At 37.0% G+C, this 15,635-nt stretch overlaps 1 long non-coding RNA gene and 1 other non-coding gene across 4 annotated transcripts in view; both read right to left on the bottom strand.

The window, feature by feature from the left end:
- LOC135967224 (uncharacterized) overlaps window positions 1–15,635 on the bottom strand; it is a 99,339-nt gene that overhangs the window by 59,732 nt on the left and 23,972 nt on the right. For 2 of the 3 annotated variants that reach the window (XR_010581212.2, XR_012423591.1), the window contains exon 3: window positions 10,380–10,463. This is a non-coding gene — a long non-coding RNA (uncharacterized lncRNA). Of the gene's footprint in view, window positions 1–8,700; window positions 8,884–10,379; window positions 10,464–15,635 lie in introns of those variants that run through there. The other variant, XR_012423590.1, reaches the window with a different exon arrangement.
- LOC123568955 (small nucleolar RNA U13) lies at window positions 14,593–14,696 on the bottom strand. Its single transcript, XR_006692505.2, has one exon. It is a non-coding gene; the product is annotated as a small nucleolar RNA U13 (small nucleolar RNA).

Here is a 15,635-nt window from a genome sequence, read left to right as displayed (position 1 = left end):
TTAGCCCCTGATCTCAGGGACACAATGCCTAGAAGAATCATACTACTTTTTGTAATAGCATCTTCTGCCTTGGAGAACTGGTCCTTTTCTTCAACATTCTTACTTTACGCCTTCAGGTTCCTCAAAACATATTTTCAGCTACAAAATTAAGAGAGAATGAAATACATTAAATATAGGCAAAACTCGACTGGGCATGGTGGCTCATGCCTGAAATCCCAACACTTTGGGAGGCTGAGGCGGGAGGATTGTTTAAGCCCAGGAGTTCGAGAGTAGCCTGGGCACCATGGCGAAACCCCATCTCTACAAAAATTAAAAATTAAAAAATTAAAAAATATAGAGAAACTCATTTTAAAAATTATGCTATATTTATATTATTGTATTAATGTTAATGTAACCAATATATTTATACAACAAAACACCATTAAATTAGCACAATTTAGAAGAAAGTCTACCCATAAAGGAGTTACTAAATATTTATTTTACAATTACGATTTAAAAAACTTTAAATTCACATAGTATTAAATATGAGGGCTTTGCTAGGAAATATTTTGTCCATTCAGGCTCACTGACCTATAGAAAACAATAAAAATCCTGTCAGAAGTAAAATTTAAGTTGTTGGTCTTAAATTCTCTTTTAAGAAAGAGATACACAAATTTATATGCTTGTAAAATTAAGAACTGCAAGTATAAAATTATTTTCTACAAATATGAATATCTAAAATGCTGTATTTAAGTTTCATATTTGGTTGATTTCAGAGATGGCCATGAGAGCGGAGGTGAATAAAGAGGAGAAGAGGTAAAAGAAAGTTGGAGGAAGGAAGGGATAGGGAGAGATTTGTTAAATGAAACGAAATCACAGCTAGATAGGAGGAACAAGTTCTAGTGTTCTATAGCAGTGGAGGATGACTATAATTAACAATAATACATTATAGAGTTTCAAATAGCTAGAAGGAAGACGGTGAAAGTTCCCAACACAAAGAAATTATAAATGTTTGAGAGGATGGCTATGCTAATTACACTGATCTGATCACTATACACTATAAGTATTGAAACATCACTATGTACCCCATTAATATGTACAATTATCATTTGTCTATTAAAATTAATTAATTATATTTTTTTTAAAGAAGAAAGTCAAAGAAAGAGACAAAAAGGGACGGGAAAACAATTGATAAAGGAGAGAGGAAGAGACAGGAGAAAAAGAAAACAAACAAGATATACACATACAAAGAAACAGAAAAATAGGCAGTGAAAGAGAGGAAGAGCAAAGCAAATGAACATGAGAGTGATGTGCTGGTGGTGAGCAGGTGATATGGTTTGGATCTTTGTCCTCACCCAAATCGCATGTTGAATTGTAATCCCCACTGTTGGAGGTGAGACCTGGTGGGAGGTGACTGGATCATGGGGGTGGTTTTTCATGAATGGTTTAGCACCATCCCCTTGGCGCTGTTCTCGTGATAGTGACTGAGTGAGTTCTTGTGAGATCTGGTTGTTTAAAAGTGTGTAGTACCTCCCCCGACTCTCTCTCTTGCTCCTACTCCAGCCACGTAAGATGTGCCTGCTTCCCCTTCCCCTTCTACCATGATTATAAGTTCCCTGAGGCCTTCCCAGAAGCTGAGCAGATGCCGCCATGCTTCCAGGTAAAAATTACCGAGTCTCAGATATTTCATTATAACAGTGTGAGAACGGCCTAATACAGCAGGTGAATTATTCTACTCATACCTTGGAGTTCACTGTGGACTTCAAGTGTCTGTCCTTTGAAATACGAAGTAGCTGCTTAACCACTGCCCAAAGCCCCTCAATTTCTCTTGACTTTTGGCCTTTCTTCCAAGACACTGGTAGTTAAATCAACCCACCAAAGGAAATATATGCTTTGGGCTACTGTAGTAGTGACCAGAATAATATTATCTTGGGGCAAAAAGAATTAAATTAGTAGCCAGACATCCCACAGACTAGAGACCAACAAACACTGTCAAGGTTAACAAAGCAATGGTAGCTCTTAGGACCTAGAATGCTATATAATCAATAAGATAGTTTTTCATATGCAAATTATACTTTCAAAGTGATTGAAAATCATTTTCCCCCAAATGTTGAAACTTCTTCCCTGGGATATTACTTAGCTTTTCTAACACAAAGTTCTAGATTAATTTCTGGTGTATCATGTCTACATAAGAAGAAATGGAATGCCATGGTTTTTGACAATTGCTTTATAGCAAGATCCTTTCGGCCTATCAGACCCTTTAACTCTTTTCTCACTATACAGGCTTGTAGCTGTAACTGTCCTCTTGCTGCTTGATCCCTCTGTTACCTTTCTGGAATCCCCCATGAGGGTAAGCTCGTTACCAAACTGTGATCTCCCCTAAGCCATAAATCCAACCCCACCCCGCTGCATATGGACACTAGTCTGTTTCCAAGACCACCTCCCTTCATGGTCGTAAAGCAGAAATATAACACACTGACAGAAACAAATGGAGGAAGTAGAATTTTTTGAAAGCCAAGGAAGCCGCCATATCCTGTAATGAAATTTAAAAAATAATCACCATTGTCTACATTAAACCAATAGCACAAAATAAAAGGGTGTGTGGGTGGGGGAGGCGGGATTTGTTGATTTCAATAGCAACTTGCTGACATATTCCCCCTTTCTTGTCACAGATTGTCTGTCCCATTTCTGCATCAAAAGCCTGAAGGTTTTGTTTGCTGGGTCTCTCAAGGTAATATTAGAGCCTGTGTTCTGCACAAAAACTAGCTCAACTCAGCTTGCATTCTCTGAAAACGTTAGCTTGACTCAGGTGAATTATTTCTTGCATTTGTACATGACAACCTGATCCTTATAACTAGGTGTACTTATCAAAAGACTTTGAAGGATTTCCCTTCTCAGCATCAAGGTAGAACAAGAAGTTGGACATATGTACTGTGCATGATTTTCTTAGTTTTTTTTCCAGTCAAGATTAAGAGTTGCACCTACCAAAAAAGAATGACCTTATAGTTTGAATTGCCAGCTTTAGAGAAATAATACACTAGATCCCATCAAATATCAAGACCTACTCTTTTCTCTATTTCCTTAACCAAAAGGGGCTCTTCCTAACAAAAATAACATCTACCTCAACACTAATATAGAATTAACTATAATCTTCAATCTATTTTGTGACATTCCTAATCTTCCCCTGAGACTTCTACATGAGTCTTTTAAAACAATTTTACATATCAACTGGAGACTTTTAAGGTGGATTTAACTTTTTAATTTGCTGTATATATGCAATAACCTCTTGAAAATCTGGAGTGCACTTACTGGAATTATGCTTTCTTCTTTATCTCTCCTTTTTCTTTTTTTTTGGTCTGAGATGCAAGATTTGGCAATGTACAGAAGAAAATACACTGTACTGATGCAGCACAGCTTTTGGAGCCAAGTAGACATGGCTTTGAGACCTTGGTCTAGTTATTCAACTTTTCTATTGGTCTAGTTATTCAAACTTTCAGAGTTTGATTCCTGGAAATGGTAACACTCTCTATCTTATGGAATGCTATGAAGATCAAAAGAGATGTCAAAACTCTTGAGCCTAGTGGGTGAAAGATTGAAGATACAAGTAAAATTTATATGTTCCCAGTTTCTGTGGGGCCAGAGAATTGGATACTAGTTCACAGAAATGACTGTTTCCCAAATTTCCCCAATAATAAGAATTTCTTATGGTATTTGTTAAAAATACAATTTCCTTGGTCTCATCGCAGACTTGATGATTCAGAAATTCCAAGACTTGGAAGCTAAGGAACTATATTTTTAACAAACACTCCTTATGATTCATACCATGAGAAAAGTTGCAAAAACACTGATGTAGACTAGCAGTATCTGTTATGTTCTATAATTATAAGCAAAATTCAAAATAAAATATTTTAATAAATGAATTTTTTAATGTGTACAACTTCTTATGCTCCTAGTTAAATTATCCAGTTAAATATTTTAATTAAAATTTACACTAAATATTTAAACTTTAAGTCCACCTGTCTTTTTCTCTGTAGATTCCACAAAGCAGTCAAATTTCATTCTCATTAGTGTATAAAAAATAATTGCTTTTAGTTTTAACTAATTCAGCATTAGAAGAATAAAAGCCAAGAATATTGTAAAGCATTTTAGTAATATATAGTGCTATATGAATGTTTATTATAATAATTAACTGTAACAATTAAAATAATAATAGTTTATACCTACAAGACTTGACTTGTGAGTTAACCAGTTAGCTTCATTTTAATATGCTGTTAGCAAATCTCTAAGCTTCATAGAGACAAAGCTTGAAATATTACGCATAAAAACAACACAAAAATCTCTTCTGATTTGAACCCAAATTGCTTTTTTACTCTTTCTTTTTTTTCTGATGGACCTCTAGCTAATTGTACCTTTTAGGTTCAGAAACCTTTGTATTTTTAAGTGTTTGGCATCCAGATATAAATTTTCTATTTCCTTCAAAGATGACATTGTGGATGATGATTCTCTTGGTGCGCTGTATATGACAGGGACCCAGAGAAGTGAGAAAATGAAGAGGAAAAGGTGTGAGAAGAGTTGGATAGACTAGTGTATCACCAGCAGCTCTTTAAAAATGAATGATTATTCAACAGAGAGCATTTAATAAGCCCTTACTAGGAGCCAGCTACTGTCCTCACCGCCTGAACATAGCTACTAACTGTTCTGTTGATTCATTGTTTTCAGTTGTGCCTCCGAGCCCTGTGATCAGCTAGAGCAATGGCAATTGTTGGTGACTTACAGATAATTTTCGTTAAAAAGAGCGAGGCTGTTCTTGATTGCCGTAGGGCATAACTACCACACAGTGGCTGATGCTCTGTTTCAGAACTTCCTATAAGTTTGTGCATATGTTTATGTCTATCTTGTGTCAGTGCCGCCCCAAAAAGCTAATTGTTTATTTTGCTCTTATCCACTGTAGTTTGAGATGAACATGCTTTAGGGTTATTAAATCAGACATTAGACATTATCTAGAATCTAGATTATACCACCATGTATTTGTTTATAAGTTGCTTTCACATTATTCCTTAGTTGTTTCCTACTAAATTATCTTTTTTGTTTTAGCTAGTACACTTCTACATTTTTTTCCGGGATAAAACTATGTATATGGAGGGTACTCAAATGTTGGTTCAATTAAATAAATATTTTGCCTAATTAACTACATTATAGTTTCTTGTTGGTGACTATTTCTCTTCTTTTGACATTCAGTAAGTAACATTGATGATAATTTCCGTAACTTAAATATTTGATATGTATTGTTTTGGGAAGGTCTGAAACTACCAGTCATATGAAAAGTCTGAACACAGTCACTAACAATTCTCAACTATACCCTCAATGGTTGGATTAGGGAATTTTTTTCCATTCCAGGGACATTACAAAATACAAAAATTATACATAAGAGTTTTAAAGAAAGGATTTTGGTTACTTTTCCTTTTTTTTTCTTTTTTTTTTTTCTTTTTTGAGATGAGCACTTGGTATTCTGCTCAGGTTGGAGAACGCTGGCTATTCACAGGCATGCTACAGACTTGAACTCCTGGTCACAAACAATCCTCCTGCCTCGGCCTCTGCAGTAGCTGGGACTGCAGGCACACATCACCAAGCTCAGCTCTTTTTACTTTTATTGTGTATGTACTCTATAAAACTGTTATGTATTTGTTTATATTTTGCTTAAAGGTTTTTCTTATTCTTAATGTTTCAATGTGTAGTCTTCCAAATTTGCTTTTATGCATAGATGCATTTTTTCACAAAAATGTGAGTGCACACTTACATTCTATTGTAATTAATTTATATGCATAATATCTCTTCATAAAGTTGCTCATTTTTTATTGAATGGACAGCTGATGAGGGTGAGGGTGGACAGGGTCTCACTATGTTGCCCAGGCTGTTGTTTGGCTTTTGCGTTTGTTGTTCTTTCTGGATGATGGTACAGATCTTTGAAATATTTGTATATTTCTTCAATATTTTATATACTAAGGAAAAAGAAACAAATGCAGACAGCTAATTAAAATGTCATTTTCTTACTTAAGTAGGTTGAAAAGTGTGCCAGTAGGTAATATAATTTTTCATGACTTTGACCTTGGTGGTAACTTCTTAAAAAGTCAGAGCAAAGGTTATCCTATTATTACTTTCATTTGTAAGCCTTTACCATTCATGGTTTCCTCAATGCTCTAAGAAGTCCTTATAAGTATTGGCAAAAAAATCTTTGTAAGAATTTCCTTTCATATAAGAATAGAGTCTTCTTTATTATTCACAGGTCCTCAAGAAAGGTAGATAAGTACCTGGGCACCCCAAAGACTAAAGCTTAGTTGACATAAACATATCTCTGGATATATTGACCATGGTTCCCCACTACTAATTTCTCAAGCTTTTTAGTTGTGAGGCAGTATAAGGTAGTGGGATAGACCTATGATTATGAACTTGGACACAGAATTGGAGTCCCAGTTATGCAACAGTCTAACTGCAATTATTCACTTATTTGTCTTCTTCCACTATGTGGACAAAGATCATGTTTTATTTGCCTTCCTATCCCTATCGCCCAGCACATAGCACTCAGTTAATACTTATTTAATGAAGCTTAAATGCCTCCCTAATCTTGGACAGCTCACTCACAGTCTTTCTGGACTTCATATTTGTCATATGTAAAATAGACTGGTTACTCTCTAACATCATTTCCAGCTCTGACACTGCAATTACATGATCTGTGTATTCTGGAGCCAACTTCCCAAAACAATCTCTCTTGTTTGGGCCACTGAGATACGGCATTGCATTGTTTGCTTTATTATAAATGGCTTCTTAATCTCTGAATCATTCCTACTTAAAAGAGATTCAAAGAGCCTGCAGTATTGCTGTATATTTAGTGGAGAACAACTTGGAGAATTGCTTATTCGATATTTTATAGTTTCAAGCAGACTTCCTACTCCATGAGAGCTTTGGAGATATTTTACATTCTTTTTAAAGTCGTCTTCTAGCTCAAGAAATTTGGTACCTATCTGTTTTGATTGATTTGGCTACGTTTCAACAAATTTGTTGGGTGACTAACAAGAGTTCAGAATGATTCAGATGATGGAATGATGGACTACCTAGTATTTAAGTCATTGGAGAGGCCAAGACATCTGTCCATCTATAACATTTTACAGCTATTCTTTACTACTTTATAATAGAATTTGCTTGAAGAATGATAGAAATATAAGGGCTAGAATCGTACCATCAACACTGTAGAAGGTTAGAGTGGGAAGGATCTGAGGTTTGTTGTGAGGAGCCTCAGTGGCTGCCTAAAAGAGAGCTAGGAATATAGTGGGGGAAAGAAGACTAGGTAGGACTCTGAGTTCTCCTCATTCCAGTTTCTACCATCTCAACCAAGAGCAAACCCGTTTCTGTCCATTTCACCTGCTGATCTTCAGAATAAGTTTATTAAAAAATGTTCTGCTTCAAAATAAAATTTGGGCCTATTAATCTATTCCAACTTCTCATTTACAGATAGAGGCTCAGAAGGTTGTGATTTGCTCTTCAGAGAGGTCACTGAGAGATCTCCTAGACTGGGTTCTAATTTTCAAAGAGATTTTGAGGAAAAGAAATGTCAGAAGTAGCTGGGCGCGGTGGCTCGCATCTGTAATCTCAACATTTGGGGCTGGGCATAGTGGCTCATGCTTGTAATCCCAGCACTTTGGGAAGCTGAGGCTGGTGGATCACTTGAGGTCAGGAGTTTGAGACCAGCCTGACCAACATGGTAAAACCCTGTCTCTACTAAAAATACAAAAAAAATTAGCTGGGGGTGTTGGCACCTGTCTGTAATCTTAGTTACTCAGATGGCTGAGGCAGAAGAATTGCTTGAGCTCAGGAGGTAGAGGTTGCAGTGAGCCAAGATCGTGCCACTGCACTCCAGCCTGGGTGACAGAGTGAGACTCCTTCTCAAAAAAAAAAAAAAAAGAAAGAAATCATTGTGGAAGGCCAAGGCAGGAAGATCACTTGAAGCCAGGAGTTCTGGACCAGCCTAGGCAAAACAAAAAAGATGCTATCCCTACAAAAAAGAAAGAAATACTAGCCTGGCCAACATGGCCAAACCCCATCTCTACAAAAAAATACAAAAATTAGCTGGGCATGGTGGCACATGCCTGTAATCTCAGCTACTCAGGAGGCCGAAGCAAAAGGATTGCTTGAACCTGGGAGGCAGAGGAAGCAGTGAGCCAAGATGGCGTTACTGCACTCCAGCCTGGGCAATAGAGCGAGACTCCATCTCAATAAATAAATAAATGAATAAATAAATAAATAAATAAATAAATAAATAAATAAATAGGAAAGAGAGCAAGAGAGAAAGAAAGAATAGAAGAGAGGGAGGGAGGAAAGGAGGAAGGGAAGAAGGGAGGAAGGGAGGGGACCCCTAAGTAGGGCCAAAGGTATATGTGTAAAAACCTACAGTAATAGAATATTTAACGTTTTAAAATTTCCAAAGCACTAATAAATACATACCATTTGATCTTCACAACAGACATGTAAAGCGAGTAATGTAGGTATCATTAACCTCAATTTACAGATAAGGAAACTGACACCAGGCAAGGTCAAGTGACATGCACAATGCCACAAGTGTTACAGCCTGAACCAGAACTCTAACATTTCTGACCTTCGACCCAGTGCTCTTTGTATTACACCACACTGCAGACTAAAGAGACATGACAAATAGGTCTGTCAACATACCTTAGAGACGTGAGTTGGTAGTAGGTAGAAGATTCACACACATTCTGGCGCCCAGGGATACGATTTGGCAATGTGTAAGTTATCCTGTGCTGTCATTGCTCACAGTCTGAATCATGTACATATTCCCATTGGGGGAATATTTGAGCATCATCTCCTAAGTGCTATTTTAGCAATAGCACTTTGCTAATTATGAAGACAAAATTACCTTATTAGATCATAAGGAAACCTGTCTTTTGGTTTTATCAGACATTTGTTTCTGCTGGTTAAAAATCGTTTGGTTTTCCTTATAAGAATTTACTTAGCCTAAATGTTTAACGTGGAAGAAAACTTAAAGATAAATTTTCTTCTGTATTAAAGTTTAATTTTTTTTCATTTTCTTTTCTCCTCCCGTCCTCTACTCTTGGCTACCTCCCTGCTAATTATTCATTATTGATCATGTAAAATATCTTTCTCAGGGTAAAAATCAAACTTAAAAAGAAATTAATTTATAACCTTACAAGACTCAATATATTATAGCAGATTGAAACATTTTAGAGGTTAGAATGTAAAAATGAGAGAATATTTGAAAAGAAAACTAGTCTTTCTGGGGAAACAGCTGTGAGGTACTTTTCAATGTAATGCTAAAATAGTTTGATGCTTGAGGTAAAAAGTCACATTTGGGGCCGGGCACGGTGGCTCACCCCTGTAATCTCAGCACTTTGTGGAGGCCGAGGTGGGCGGATTACTTGAGGTCAGGAGTTCAAGACCAGCCTGACCAACACGTTGAAACCCTGTCTCTACTAAAAATACAAAAATTAGCTGGGTGTGGTGGAGGGTGCCTGTAATCCCAGCTACTTGGGAGGCTGAGGCAGGACAGTCACCTGAACCTGGGAGGTAGAGTTTGCAGTGAGCCAAGATCATGCCATTACACTCCAGCCTGGGAAACAAGAGTGAAAACCCATTTCAAAAAAAAAAAAAAAAGTCAAAAAGTCACATTTGGCTAGTTTGCCTTTCTTGGTACTCTTAAAAATGATTCTAGAGATCTTAAAGGATCAATTAACAGTTAATTTTTTTTCTTTTTTTTTTTTTTTTGAGACGGAGTCTTGCTCTGTCGCCCAGGCTGGAGTGCAATGGCCGGATCTCAGCTCACTGCAAGCTCCGCCTCCCGGCAATTAACAGTTAATTAACAATTAATGAATTGTGTCAAATACGGAGAAATCGTTTACGCTAATTTCACAGCACAAAACCCAGAATATTTCATTTGTCCATCTTGGGAGAATATAAGCATATTATCTGAGAAATTGCTATCATATTCATAAACTAGGATTAACTGACAAGTTTCCTCTCTTTGAAGAGGCTGTCCAGATGTCTTTGGCTTTCATAGGCCAGGTGGAAAGAGTATCATGGAGATATAGTCAGATCCTTTTTTTTTTTTACTTTTTCCAAGATAGAACAATATATGAAGATCCTAATGGATCCTTCTGTCTCTTGGAATTGGGTATAGATGAGAAAGAGAAAACAGTGAATAATAAGTGCCCTTAAACAATATATAAATTCATTTCTCTCTTACATAAAAGAAGTCCAGAAGTAAGTCATCCAGAGTTGGTATAACAGTTTTATGATCATCATGCACACAGAATCTTTCTACCCCATTGCTCTGCCACATGGCTTCTACCTAATAGCCCAGAAGCATTACTCACGCTTCAACCATCATGTTTTATTTCCAGCCCAAATGAAGGAGATGGAGATGATCTGTCTGCATGATTTCCCTTTAAGGAGCCTTCCTGGAAATTCAAAAGAACAATTTCAATGACATCTCATTTGTTAGAATTTAGTCACATACCTACATACCTACATACCTAACTGCAAGGGTTTTTTTTTTTTTTCTTTTCTTTTCTTTTCTTTTCGAGTGGCTATAAACCCAGCCAAAATAAAGTTTTCATCACTAAGAAAGGATGAGGAAGTAGCTACTTGAGATTTTGTCTGACACAAGTCTTCTCTTTCCACCACCATTTTGGTTAACAGTTGCCAGACGCTTGAGCTGTATGAGTTTGCTTGAAACCCCCTTCCTCTTTTTTCCTAATCTGAACTCAAGTGTAAATAAATTGCTGTTCCTCTGGTCAAGTAAAAGAGAGATGAACTTGAGAAGTTTAATTTTTTCCCCTAAAACTCGCTGGGAAATGCATCTAAAGACATTGTTCAGACTACATGCAAGTTGCTTGTTGTGGAACTCCTGAAGAACTGAAACTCTCAGAATAAAACTCTATAGCATCACCACCATATCCCTAAAAATATATAAACCTAAATTTAAATGTTATTTAAAATGGCAGATGGGCCAAATAACCATGTTCCAAGCTGGTATGAAACTGTGTGTACTATGAGATTTTTCTGAGAAAAAAAAAATAGCCCAGGCAATTCAAATCTAAACAAGGAAACATCTCCAAATATCCTGTAATTTGTTTTCTAGCAAGCAACATGGGAATAATAGTTAAAGCCAGAAGAAATTTGAATAAACTCGGTTTTCATTTCAAAAATTCAAGGGAGAGTCAAGGTCTATATGTCATGGTTAAAAATGTTAAAGCAAGAACAGAGGGCATAAGTATAACTGAATTTCAAAAATGATGATGATCATTATTTTTAAGAGACAAGATTCTTCCTTGTCACCCAGGCTGTAGTGCAACTGCACAATTATAGCTCACTGCAGCCTCAAACTTCTCATCTCAAGCCATCCTCCCACCTCAGCCTCCCAAGTAGCTAGGACTACAGGTATGTATGCACAACTGTGCCTGGTTTATTTATTTTTAAAAAATGTTTTTAGAGACAGGGTCTCACTATATTGCTCAGGCTGAAAAATTATTACTTATAAAAATTTGTTACATGAAGTAGAGGAAGTACTGCAGCTGTCTCAATGAACCTATAGACTGTCAATTCACAAAATGTTATGTTTGGTTGTGTGCAGTGGCTCACACCTATAATCTCAGCACTATGGGGGGCTGAGGTGGAGGACTGCTTCAGGTCAGAAGTTCGAGACCAGACTAGGAAACATAGTGAAACCCCATCTCTACAAAATAAAAATTTTTTAATTAGCTGGGCATGATGGTGTGCTTCTGTAGACCCAGCTACTTAGGAGGCTGAGGCAGGAGAATCACCTGAGCCCAGGAGTTCCAGATTACGGTGAACCATGATTGTGCCCCTGCACTCCAGCCCAGGTGACAAAACAAGACCATGTCTCAAAAAGAAAAAAAAAGAAAAAAAAAAGTTTGTTCATTTCCCTAGCATATTGTTGACTCCAGATTAATCATCACTGTTTGGACAAATATTATCTACTGTGTTCTAGGCATGGTGCTAGGGGGGCAGAAGGAAACAATCTGTCCCCTCAAAGAGTTCAGTTTGGTGATTACAAATTATTTGTAATTTTCATCTTTACAAATAACAGAATCATTGTATTCTGGGATCTCAGAACCAGGAATCTGGGATTAAGCAACATGGTTTGTCCACCAAGAATGCAGTAGAAAGAGCACAAGTTTAAGATTCAGAAAACTTCCATTTAAAGCTCAGCTCTGTCACTTACTATCTGTGCTTTTGAGCAGATTACTTCAACTTTCCTAATTTCAGTTTCTTCCTCTGAGAACTGAGACTAATGCCTACCTGTCAGGGTTGTTCCGAGGATTAAATGAAATAATATAAATGCTGTGCTTGGCACATGGGAGGTATTCAAACACTGTAATTATTATAATTATCATTAATTATTGTGTTATTTCCAAGAGTGGATTAGGTTCTACAGAATGCTTTGGAGAGTGCACATACAGTAAGAGCAATACATATGTAGATCTTGCTATGATCTATGTACTGTTCTCAGCACCTTCCTCAGTAAGATTGGTATTTTTAAGCATAGCAACCATCCTTCAAGATATTATTTTTATCCCTGTTTTACAGTTGAGGAAATTAAGGCACAGAAAGTTGGGTAACTTGCCCGAGGACACACAACTAAGTGACAAAGCTGAGATGTGAACCCAATCGCCATTTCTCCAGAGTCTGCACTCTCATTATTCTATCGCCACGAATAACTTAATTATTTAATTCGGGCTGCGTACAGTGGCTCACGCCTGTAATCTCAACACATTGAAAGGCCGAGGTGGGCAGATCACTTGAGGTCATGCGTTTGAGACCAGACTGGCCAACATGGTGAAACCTGTCTCTACTAAAAATATAAGAATTAGCCGGTGTGGTGGTGCATGCCTGTAATCCCACCTACTTGGGAGGATGAGGCAGGAGAATCGCTAGGACCTAGGAGACAGAGGTTGCAGTAAGCTGAGATCATGCTACTGCACTCCAGCCTGGGTGACAGAGTGACACACTGCCACGAAAAAAAAAAATATTATTATTTAATCTGTAAATCATACATGAGACTAGAAAAATTTTCTGACTTTTGGTGATTAACTTTTGATACAATAGTACAACCTTGCTAGCTGGGCAAAGTGGCCCTAGTCTTAGGCACTGTGCTTTAGAAGGCCCTACATATCACGACGCAAAAAATAATTTTTTTTTTTTTTTCCTGAGATGGAGTCTCACTCTGTTGCCCAGGCTGGAGTGCAGTGGCACTATCTCGGCACACTGCAAGCTCCACCTCCCGGGTTCACACCATTCTGCTGTCTCAGCCTCCTGAGTAGCTGGGACTACAGGCGCCCGCCACCACACCCAGCTAATTTTTTTGTATTTTTAGTAGAGATGGGGTTTCACCTTGTTAGCCAGGATGGTCTTGATCTCCTGACCTCGTGATCCACCTGCCTCAGCCTCCCAAAGTGCTGGGATTACAGGCGTGAGCCACCATACACGGCCTCCCCGCAAAATAAATTTATTTAACAATACATGGGCACTTCTGATACTCAAGATCTGGCTCTTAGCATTGACTGTGTGTTCTTAAGCATCCACTCATGCTTAATAGCATTTAAGGCCCAGGAAAATGCTTCTTTATGTCTCTTATCCTATGTCATTAAATGAAAAGGCAATTGTGTCCATCATCTGTGCTATCTTCTGGATTATACCACCACAAGATATGAAGATGAACATGAGCAATTTAGGAGAATGTGAATAACAGAAGCACCTAGGTAGGAGAAGAGACTAACTTTTCAGATCTTTCAGTTAGCAAGAGTGCAAAAGATTTTTGTGTAATGCAGTATCATTTTCCAACACACAAAGTATCCATTTTCTTCTTCTTTTTTTTTTTCTGAGACAGTCTTAACTCTCGCCCAGGCTGGAGCGCAGTGGCACGATCTCGGGTCACTGCAACCTCTGCCTCCCAGGTTCAAGTGATTCTCCTGCTTCAGCCTCCTGTGTAGCTGGAGGCCTGCACCACCACACTCAGCTAATGTTTGTATTTTTAGTGGAGATGGGGTTTGGCCATGTTGGCCAGGCTGGTGTCTCAGACTCCTGACCTGAAGTGATATACTCACCTAGCCCTCCCAAAGTGCTGGAATTACAGGCATGAGCCACTGTGCCTGGCCTTCTTCATGTTTTAATTTGTGTTTCCTGACTACTTGTGAACTAGTATTTTATTTGCAATAATTAAATATGGTGGCTGAGGAATATTTTCTAAGATAAAACAATTTATATTATTCAAGTGTGTGTATATGAAGGTTATACATAACATGTATGAAGTATGATACCATTTCTTTACATTGGGCACTGAATGGGCATTGAATGTGATCATTAAAAATGGTTTTATTGTTATTAAAATATTTAAATAGATGCAAATAGATTTTTAAAACATTTTTGTTTAATTACTTTGATTTAAAATTTTGACATTTTCAGAGCAGATGATGAATCTGAAAAAGAAGTTGATATTTAATGATTATAACTTGTTTTCCTCTTCAGAAATTTTAGGGAGATTCTTCTTTTGTTTCTTTTTTTTCATGTCAAACGGGTAATGTGACAACAGTGTAACAAGGTTCAAGGGTGGCATATCTCACACATGTGCATGAACACTCAATCATTACACTCATGAACTACAAAAGGATCAGGAGGAGATTATTTTGAATATTTTAGAAAAATACCTTTCAAACATTAAATAATGGGAATTTCCAGTTTTTGAATTTACTTTACATTTTTTGATGGAAGATATATTTGAACACTTTGAATACAGTCACTTTGGTTTTTTTAAATCTTTTAGGACTTTGAGAATGAGTACAAGTTAAGGTCAAGATAGAAACAGAAAATACAAAACTGAAATTCAGAGAAGAAATAACTAGGAAGAAAACTTGTCAAGATAGCAAAAAGAGAACATACTTATTTTTTTTTCTAAAAGTTTGACAGTTTGATACCTGACTTTGAAATATTTAGACACATGATGTATAGGCTGCTATGTATCATCTGGTCCCACTGTTACAAATGTTAGGGGTGGGCCTTTCAGACAGAGTCCATGCACAGTTACCACAGCAAGATCTTTTTTGCCTAACTTGTATTTTAGCAATTATAAAATAATATAATTAAATTAGTAGCCTCACAATTGGAGAAAGTCATGAAGTGATAGCAAAAAATTCAGCACATTTCTGAAGTATGAATAACTCAAAGAGGATTATATGATAGACTTGGGTGTTTTAAAGTACTGTATGGTTTTCTTGGTAGAAAAACATCCATGTTGAAATAAAGAATGGTTTCTAAGATAAAATGATCTTCAAGGAGGAAAACCATGTTAAGAAGCGATTCTATTAATTTGGTCAATCAATAAATGAGTAATGATACTCATGTAATGTGTCCCCAGCAGATAACAATGTTGAAGGTCTAAAGCAAGTAAAAGATGTGGTCCTGGCTGCAGGAATTTTACAATCTAATTGATTTAATTGAAGAGATAAGCAATGCATACTTGAAACAATTAGAGATTAGATACTAAAAGAATGAACTGTGAAGTCCAACAAGTTTTACTGAGGATCAAAGCAGAGAAACATTGGTGTGAACTT

The sequence above is a fragment of the Macaca fascicularis genome, chromosome 14 (assembly GCF_037993035.2).
Source record: "Macaca fascicularis isolate 582-1 chromosome 14, T2T-MFA8v1.1".
Lineage (NCBI taxonomy): Eukaryota > Metazoa > Chordata > Mammalia > Primates > Cercopithecidae > Macaca > Macaca fascicularis.
The sequence above is the reverse complement of the archived record's forward strand: the minus strand, read 5'-3'. Positions and strand labels throughout refer to the sequence as shown.